The following is a 10546-nucleotide window of genomic DNA, read 5'->3' as shown; positions in this document are numbered from 1 at the left end:
GTACAAAGCACAATAGGACAGGAAGAGGCAAACTTTCAACAGAGCTTTAATAGGTATATTTTTAATAGTTAGGTTGATGGGAAAACTTTGTCAGATACACAACCACTAGGCAACACAGGGTCAAAAATTCCTTCAGCTGAATCATACTCAATATTCCTACTTACAGTTGGAGAAGCAAGAAGATAAGCTTGGATCCAGACATGGGTGTAGCCAGGTTTTTGTTGGGCGGGGGGCACAACCTCAGATTTGCATTGATTTTGATTGATTTAGGGGGGCAGCTGACCCCTTGGCTGGCCTGGCTATTCAAGCAATGAAATCCTCTATTGGAATTTAACCCTTGCTGGCTCTAAGAATTAGAAGGGACTCAGGCATACAGCTTAACAACCTCACACACACAAAAACCCTCATAGCAATACTATGAAGAACTATGTGTACTTTATGTACTTTCATAAATATTCTCCAATTAGAATTTGCTATCAGGAATATGTTTGGATCTGGTAGTCAAATATGAATCTAAACATTTCACTCATTTTCTCTCAAATAGCAGTATTAGTAAGCTAAATTATACAGATGTCTAACTTCAAGCACAACATAATTTTCTATCTATTCTTAGCTTTTCGAGTGCTACGGAATTGATATGATTTCCCTCTGGTTTGTGCACTTGACATTTCAATATTGGAAGGTCACTCAGATTTATGTTTCTATTTATATGTTTCAAATGTTTGATATTTTCTCTTACAACTTTGTTTCCATTTGGTTCATTTAAGGGATTTGGGACACAGCCAATCTCTTTCAGCTGCCTTCTGCTCCTTCATCAGGAAATTCATATGCCTTTCCAACCAATTTACAATAGGGGGGTCCAGATTACCACCAGCAGCATTCAAGGAATGTGTGAGGAAGACCTCAGGGGCCAGACATATTCCCTGTTATTCTGCATATGACAAGGGGCTCTATGCATGTACCAATGTGCACATGTAAAGAGCCTCTGAATGGACCAGGACCTTGCGTGGAGCATTTACATTAGTACACTCTCTTGCCCTCAAGCATTGTACTGGAGGTGGGGCTCATCTTGTTTGCCAGATTGGCCTGGTTGCACTTTCATTGCAAACTGCATGTTGGAGATTATGGGCTAGACATAACTTTTTCCAAACTTTTCCAGTAATGTGTTGGGCTGTGTGTGTTGCAAATTTCAGTGACCAAGTAGCCATCATAAATATGTGTGTGTGTTTGTGTGTGTGTGTGTGTTGGAATAATCTCATAATGGGGTTCACAGAAGCCTCTTGGTGCACTGAAGTGAGGTGACTGCAGCAGGGTCATCCTCTCCCCACCGGCCACACATTAGTCCAAGGATAGCCAACCTTTTTATACCTACCACACACTAATGTATCTTTCTTGATGTTTCTTGATGGTAAAATTTCCTTACCGCCAATACGACCCCCTAGCACGTGCTTCCAACATGTGGTGGAGTTTCTATGAAACCTCACCATGATGACTGCTCAAAAAAGTTTTTAAAAGCTGGAACTATAAAAATGTCTTAGAAAAGGAGGACTTTATTGTAGTTTAGGGGCTTTCAGTGCGCTCTAGTCCTCCAAGCTTCACAGTTCAGTAGCTATCTAATACGGTTTACCTTTTCAGACAGCAGTGCCAGCTTTCATTGCATCATCGGCTGCTGATTTCTTAGAGCTAAATAAAGGCTTCCTTACAAACTTTGATCATTAAAGGCAGCAGTAGAGGCAGAAGAAGGTGTTAACAAACTGCCAGGATGGATTTTTGTTCCAAAGCCGATAAGGTAATGCACTGCAGCAAGAATAATTTTGAACCCAGTCATAGCCAGCATAGTTATGCAAGTGAACTTTCACAGGAACAATGACAATATTAAAGCCAACCTTTATAAAATTCAGTCTTTCCTGCTGAGTTGAAAAACCACTAGTGATTGGTGACGGGCAAAATTTGATAAATATCTAGGGTTGCCCACCATAAACTTAATCCTTTATATGGAATCGGTGATTATGGAAGTGTGTCGGTTGGAATAAAGGAAAGAGTTTATCTATTCTGTAGTGTTTTTCAGGTTCAAACCACTATGGCCCACTTGTTACCATAAATCATTTAGTATATATATGAAAAGGAATAATAAAAAATAAAAAATAAAATAAAAAATAAAACCTTTAACCATCACAGCAGAGAATTCATGGGAGTAGCCACTTAAAATGTTTAAATTGAGTTGGGGGGGGTCACACCAAAAATTGCCATCACACTGATACACACTGTTGTGTTTATGTATACTGAAAACAAATAAAAAATATTAAAACCATTTTAAAAAATAGGACTCCAGCTCCCATGGCCCAAGCTCAGGGATAAGAGTTGCAGTCCATCAACATACAGAGGACCACAGGTCCCTATGAACTACAGATGAAAACACATACAGTAATTCATATATCAATTTGTGAGCTCATTCCTGTGTCCATGGAAATTTTGGGTTGGGTTTTTAATTGAACATGGAGACCCATTTTGTTATGTATGTTTTTTGAAAGTTTGGAGTTCACAGCACAGCAACTAAGGCTGCAGTTATGCACACAGCTGCTTGAGAGTAACCCCTACTCTGCACAATATGATATGCTTCTGAGTTAATATTCTGAGGATTTAGCTACAAATATGTAAAAGTTCCTTTTAGCACTTTATTTTATTTGCAAGAATGCAAGGGGAAGTGTTCCCTGTTAAAATTAAGATAACTGCTCCATTTTGATAACGCAGCTTCTTCATGGGAAGGAGATCAAAGCTGGTCCATGCATATTTATTTGGAAATATGCTGCTCTGTGCATAGGATTGCAGCTCTGGAGGTGAAGCAGTTTACTTTGAGCTCACAAATTGATAATGTGGCTTACAAAAGTTCACTTTACAACAAACCAATCAGCTGCTAATGTGCTATATCACACTGTGTGACATTTTCATAGTGTCACTTTTTACAGTTGGGCTGTTTTAAAGAACAAATTCAAGCATAATAGCATTAGCAAGAGCAAGTGAGTCCTTAAAAAAAGACATGCTATTCTGCCTTTGGGGAAATCTGCACCCGGAATGCCAGTACACCATGTACAAAAATAAAATAAAGGAAAAATCTCTCTTGGTTCAGAGCTGATAAAGTAAATAAAATGATAAATTCTCAGTTCAATAGCCAAAAGGAAAATGAATACATTGCTACACATTGTTTACCCAATGTTTTAAAACCTCTTGAAGGAATGCATAAACATACAGTACAGGACACTGAACTGGAATTTCTGAAAGATGGTCTGATCTACACCAGCTGCAATACCCACATACATTCCATTGGCGTGCCAAGAGGCAATTACTTTAGAAGTAACAAGGAGGCAGCACCCCACCCGTACCCAGTGGAGCACCCTTTCAAAAAAAAAAAATTTTAATGGATAAAAGCATGAGCACATAAGATATTGAACTGCAAGCAAATCCAAATATAGTGGTTACGGTAATGCTCTGCATGCGATGTCTGCTCCAGAAACAAAAGCAGGGGGGGGGTCATCAGTTTGACTGCATTTGTAGTTTATTTATTTCATATCTTTTAAAATGGATTGTTTTCCTCCAAATGTATTTTTAAATCACTTGCCCATTTTATTTAGTAATATTCTTTAGACCACGTTTCGTGACACTGGTCATAAAGTGGTTCCCAAGATAATGAAATCGCACAGCATTTAAAACCTGGAGCACAATTAAAATCATCAAAAATTAACAGCAACAGTAATTACAGTGCAGGAAATCCTAAAACCAAGCTTAACAAAAACCCATGAAATCCTGGGAGAACAGATGTGTTGTTAATTAGGTGATGGAAAGCCATCCGTGATCAGTGCCTCCAATGGGAGTGAGTTCAGAAGCATATTACAAATCTGCCCAGTGGCCCAAAAAGTCTGGCAAGCCCTAGAGGAGGAGCAAGGGTTCTGGACGCATGCAAATGCCCAACTCTGCATCTGGTCTACTTGGCACGAACCTCTATTTGGCAATCAATAACCCCTGAAGAGAACAAATATATTTTCCTGATGAACGCTGCCCCTTCTGGTTAAATCAAACACAGGGACCTCAACCCCTGTTTTTCACATGGATATCTATTGGTGCACCACTCTTTAACACCTGACATCCAAGGTCAAGTACAGTCTCTGTTGACTTATACCTATCTGGATTGGCTCACCTATGCTTCCATCCACTCGCAAAAAAATTGAAGGTAACAGTTGTCCAGTTACTTGGCAACCTTTTGTTTTTGAATCCCCTCCCTCCTTAGCCTCAGTCTCAATCATGTTCACGTTTTGTCTCAGGGACCCGCTCCACACACACACTTCTCATTAAACTGGAGCTTTAGGTTTTTGTCCCCAAGGGCCCCATCACTGCCCAATCTCAAAGGGAGGCTCCAGAACAATTTCAACCCCTAGTAGTTGCTCTACTCTCTTCCCTTGCCTCTTCTCTTTCTGTGTGTGCTTCTCTCCAAGTTAGTTGAGGCCCTTAAGGGAACATGAAGTCATGTGTCCTCCCATGAGGCAACTTTTCCATCCTTAAACCACCTGTAATGGTTTTGGAAGAGAACATAGTTCTCCACCACGCAGAGTTTCCTGGGTGAAGCATGGTCTGCAAACTTTGAAGGGTAGGCTATGTCTTATGTCCATGCGTAGCCATTTCAAGATCCCTGCTATGCAGCTGTGGCCCCAGACTCCTGGGTCATTGTGGAACTTGGGGAACCCACTGCTTCTTTTTGCCTGGCAACATGTAACTCATAGCATGTTAACCTTTCTGTTTCTTTCTCTTCTATTTCCTTGATCTTGCCCATCTAACTTCTACTTAAAAACCTCCAAAGAATGAGAGTCCGCCACATCCCAAGGGAGTCTGTTCCACTGTCAAGCACCTCTTACAATCAGAATGTTCTTCCTGTTAGTTGGAATACCCTGGTCTTGTAACTTCATTCCATTAGTTCAAGTCCTACTCTTTGGAGCAGGAGAAAACAAGCTTGCTCCATCGTCCATGTGACAGCCCTTTAAATATTTGAAGATGGCTATCATATCTCATCTCAGTCTTTTCTTTCCAAGGCTAAACACGCCAAACTCCCTCAATGGTTCCTCATTAGGCTTAGTTTGCAGATCCTTGATCATTTTGCTCACCCTCCTCTGCACACATTGCAACTTGTCAATATTATTTTTAAATTGTGATGCCCAGAACCAGAGTACTCCAGGTGTAGTTTGACCAAGGCAAAAATGAGTAGTGACTTTCCTTGACCTGGACACTATATTTCTAAGTAGTATACATGCAGAGACTCAAGCACTGAGTGCTACATGATTGCAAAGCCTTGGAGGTATATAAAATACTTGCACTGCCCTTTTTACAAATGTTCTGCCTTTTTTTTTTTTTAACTTAAAAGCATTCCATGTGTGTTGGAGGGACAACGCATAGCCCGGTCCCTGTTCACCAGGACTGGAGGGGCACATGTTTGGTTTCAATAAAACGCTACCGCAAATGGTTGCAAAATGATAATGATAATGATAATAATAATAATAATAATAATAATAATAATAAATACTTGCACTGTTTAGCATTGCAAAGACAAATGCTTTTACATAAGAACACACTCTGAACTAATCCACCAAAACCAGTCAGTTAAGCCTTTAAGATGTACACAGCACAGCGTCTAGCTCTTTTTCAAGAAATGTGTGGAAAAAGGAAGCATATATAGTTTGTTAGGAGCTGAGCAAACAGAACTGGAATTCTGATGTTTCATAGCTGTGAATCATCCATTTTTTAAAAGCCAGAGCTTTTTTTGTTTGTTTTGTTTTAATGCCTACAATGCTGACACCCAGTCCAGGTGCATATGCTTAGACCCCACCCACGAATAAAAAGGTCTGCTATGACCAAATGCAGACAATTCATTTTGGAAAAAAAAATGTCTATCCTTCACTCTATTGAACTGTTTGGGTTTTTTGGTTCTAAAGATAAGAATGAAGAAAGAATATGTGAATTTGGTTTTGTCATTTGAGAATTTAGAAGACCCCCTATCTAATAAATATTTTTCTATATAATACTGACATATCATATAGGGGAAAAATTATATTGCAATTACAGCAGCACATTGCCACTGTTGGGGTCCCAAATGGTGCTGGGGGTGGGACGGGACTGGTAAGAGGCTGAGTTCCGATTGCATTCCTGAGATTAACATTTGCTTTGACCCAGCAGTGTTGCAGCATGTTGTTTTCTGTAGGTGTTTCACAAGTTTACATTGGAATGTAAACTACTATAAAGGTTTTAGCATTAAAACTCACATGTTTCATGGGTTATCCAGTAGGTCTTTCTCATCCTAAGAACAGACCATTAATTTCAGGAAACTCCTTTAAGTACAGCTCACCAACATTTAAAACTTGAACCACACATTATCAAACAAGAAGCATTATTGTGAAGAATTATGGAGATCAAAGGCAGCAAGGAATCTGTTTCTTTGAAATCAACCAAATTCCATTCACATGAAGCCATAATGTCTAACACTACCTACCGAAAGTGCTACTACTTCTGAATTATTACTAGCCATGTTTTCTCCCCAGTCCTACTGGAAATTCTGGTTCCTCGAGTGATAAAATCTTATGAGATCAGCAACTCAGGCCATTTCTCCCTTCTCTTCAAGTGACATAATTTGAAGAGCCTGAACTAAATGCTGGGTGTCCATAAGAGATCCAAAATGACACCTTCCCTCCAAGTTACTTAACTTGAAATTTTAATGCAACTGTATGCCAGATATGTAGAATGTGAGCAATGGAAATAGTTTTGGGTACGCATGCTTATGGAAATTTTCCAGGCGCTTCGAAACAATGTTGAAAACCCTGAAAATATTTGCTTTAATGCTCTTATACAAGTAAATTTATATTGCTTGAAGAACAGGTCTGGAGAACCTTTGGCTCTCAAAATCAGGCTTCCTCAACCTAGGCCCTCCAGATGTTTTTAGACTACAATTCCCATCATCCCTGACCACTGGTCCTGCTAGCTAGGGGTCATGGGAGTTGTAGGCCAAAAAAATCTGGAGGGCCAAGGTTGAGGAAGCCTGCTCTAGATGTTGTTGAACTACAACTCCCATCAGCCCCAGCAATTATGACCAGTGCCCAGGGATTAGGAGGGCCATATGTTTCTCACTGATGGCTAAGAGCATCTCCATACAAAGGGCATCCTGATTAGGCTAGGACCCTCCCCCCATACATTACCACATTTATAAAGCCCTTTCTAAGCAACCTGGGGGCATGGGACTAGGCTAGCCTGCGTGGCTGCACAACCCGGTTCAAGTGCTCTTTCAACAGGCAGAACCACCACCTTTTAATGATCTGAATCCATGCCTTGAAATGCAAGGTAAAAGCCTCAAGTGGAATCAAATACATAGTTAGAATAGAGGGGAAGCTGCAGACATGTCCCCCCCCCTTCATTTATTTGTTTAGAACACTTTTGGGTTGCCCAGCCAACTAAGTCCTCTGGACTGTGTCCAGTTCTGGGTGCCACAATTTAAGGATATTGACAAGCTGGAACGTGTGCAGAGGATAGTGACCAAGATGATAAAAGGTCTGGAAATCAATCCTTATGCGGAACAGCTGAAGGCGTTGGGTATGTTTAGCCTGGTAAAAAGGAAACTGAGAAGAGATATAGCCATCTTCAAAGGGCTGTCACATGGAAGATGGAGCAAGTTTGTTTTTTTCCTGTTCCAGAGGACAGGACCCAAACTAACGGATTCAAGTTACAGGAAAGGAGATTCTGACTGAACAGAACTTTCTGAAAGTAAGAGGTGTTTGATAGTAGAACAGATTCTCTTGGGAGATTGTAGACTCCCCTTCATTGGAGGTTTTTAAGCAGAGGTTGGATGGCCCTCTGTCATATATGATCTAGTTGAGATTCCTGCATTGCAGGAGGTTGGACTAGATGAGTCTTGGGGTCCCTTCCAACTGTACAATTCTTTGATTCTATGACTCTTTCACAAAAATCTGAAAAATGTTTTTGAGTTGTATAGGACTATTCATAATGCAGTCTGAAAGCAATTTATGTGCCGTTCAGTGGGATAAAGGTAAAGGTAAAGGGACCCCTGACCATTAGGTCCAGTCATGAACGACTCTGGGGTTGCAGCGCTCATCTCGCTTTACTGGCCGAGGGAGCCGGCATACAGCTTCCGGGTCATGTAGCCAGCATGACTAAGCCACTTCTGGCGAACCAGAGCAGCACACGGAAACACTGTTTACCTTCCCGTTGGAGCAGTACCTAAGTAAAAACAAAATAAAAGGGACACAACTGCACAACTGTAAACTCATTGCAATTAATGTTTGGATTGGCGCAGGCCTGCTGGTGTAATCCCTCTCCTCCTCCAGATTTTACCACCTTGTGTGACCCTACTGGGAATACGAGACTCCCAATGGCTTCACTCACAAGGATCAGAGGAATGTGCAGGCCCACTCACCACAGCAAGGTGATGATCCAGCGAGTGAGTGAATAGGGGTTATTACCTTTTGAATCTTGGATGTAGGAATTTGCAGCAGCGTTTGAAGTGCTACCTAAGGAAATATCTCATCCATCTTTTTGAAAGGGAAAACATTGCACAAGAGTGGTTTTTATTTTACTCCAAACAATCAATTTCTTTGCCAGAAAAAAACAAGTAAGAGAGAGAAACATTGTTTTCTTCTAAATGTTTCTGGGTTTTTCCAGGCCTTCACATCTCAAAGTATGTGGGCAATGACAACCGAGCTGTTCTATGCCTTCAATTGCTCTTCTAAGGTCACATTGTTAAATGTAGTCCATTGATCCTATTTGTAACATATGCACTGTTATTTTTTTTTAAAGAGGAAGCTGCACCAGCATAGTCTATTGCTGAAGGAGAAAAGGAAGCCAGATTCTTCAGTACTGCTGTAACTGGTAGTATTATAAGTGCTGGGTTTATGGTTGTTTGGCTGTTAAAGGGATAGAAAATAAGGGTCCCTGGATTCAGAAAATCTAAGTAACTAGGCCTACAATCTCCTCTTCTTGGACAAGGTTTTTGAGTGGGTGGTCACAGACGAGACCCAGACACTTTTGGAGGAAATTGATTCTCTAGATCCATTTCAATCAGGGTTAGGCCCAGTTTTGGTACAGAAATTGTTTTGGTCATCCTGTATGACTACCTTTGCAGGGAGAAAGACAGGGGAAATGTGTCCCTGTCAATTGTCTGCAATGGGTTTCAATACCACCAGCCATTGTATCCTTCTGGAGCAGCTATCGGAGTTAGGGGTGGGCGGCCCCACTTTGCAGTGGTTCCACTCCTACTTGGATGGTTGTTTCCAGAGAGTGATGCTTGGGGGGGGGGTGCTCTTTGGCCCTGTGGAACCATCAATGTGGAGTTCTTTGGGGTTCAGTTTTATCCTCTATGCTGTTTAACATCTACATGAAACAGCTCAATGGGGTTATCTGGAGTTTTGGAGTGTGCAGTCAGCAATATGCCCATGACACACAGCTCTACTTTTCTTTTACATTTGCAGGTGTGGCAGTGGATGTGAGCCAAAAAAAATTGAAGCTGAAACCAGATAAGACTGAGGTACTGTCAGTGGGCGTTTCTGCAGACTGGATGGAGGGGAGGTTGTCAGCTCTTAATGGGGTTACACTCCCACTGAAGGTGTGGGTATGCATCTTGGGGGTACTTCTGGATCCTTTGCTGTCACTTGAGGCTCGGGTGGTCTCAGTGGCGTGGAGTACCTTCATCAGCTTTGGCTGGTGGCCCAGGTGCGCCCCTGTCTGGACAGGGATGGCCTATCTCTTGTTATCTATGCTCTGGTAACCTCTAGGTTAGATTATTGCTACATTGTTATTTGTAGGGCTGCCTCTGAAGATGGTTCAGAAACTTCAGCTGATGAAGAATTTGGTGGCAAGGTTGCTCAACAGGGCAAGACTGCTTTAGTATATTATACTGGTCCTGAACTGACTGCACCAGCTACCAATTAGTGCCTGGGCCCAATTCAAGTGCTGGTTTTGACCTATAAAGACTTAAAACAGCTCAGGACTGCAATACCTCAAGGACCACCTCTCCCCATATGAACTGACCTGGGCCCTGCAGTCATCTTTGTTTGCTTTCTCCATAAGGTGTTTGGAAGATGATGTAACGGATCTGCCCTAAGTTAGGGTACGGTCAGAGCGTTAGCAGTTAAAATACACTCTGTGTGAATGGCAGCTCGTTCGCAGGAGGTGGGACTTTTCGCCCTTTAAAAGGAGGGAACGGCAGTTGGTCAGAGGGGGAAAAAGAGGGAGTGAGTGGTGACTGAGGGAGACAGGGTTAGAGACCAGGATAGTGGTGGGTAGGTTAGGCTAGGTTGAAGGTTTAGTATGTTATACTGAATAGAAAACCTTTTATGCTGTTATGAAACTACGTTTAAACTATTGATTTACTGAAACCGTCTTGCTATCCCTGCGAAGATGATGGGGGGGGGGGAGATGTTCTATCCATGGATGCAGCTTGCAGAGGGGAAATTCGAGAGGGCGACGGAGCATGGGTCCGCTGTGGGGAGCGGAGCGCATTTCT

The sequence above is a fragment of the Lacerta agilis genome, chromosome 9, assembly GCF_009819535.1.
Source record: "Lacerta agilis isolate rLacAgi1 chromosome 9, rLacAgi1.pri, whole genome shotgun sequence".
Taxonomy (NCBI): domain Eukaryota; kingdom Metazoa; phylum Chordata; class Lepidosauria; order Squamata; family Lacertidae; genus Lacerta; species Lacerta agilis.
This window is presented reverse-complemented; position numbering follows the sequence as displayed.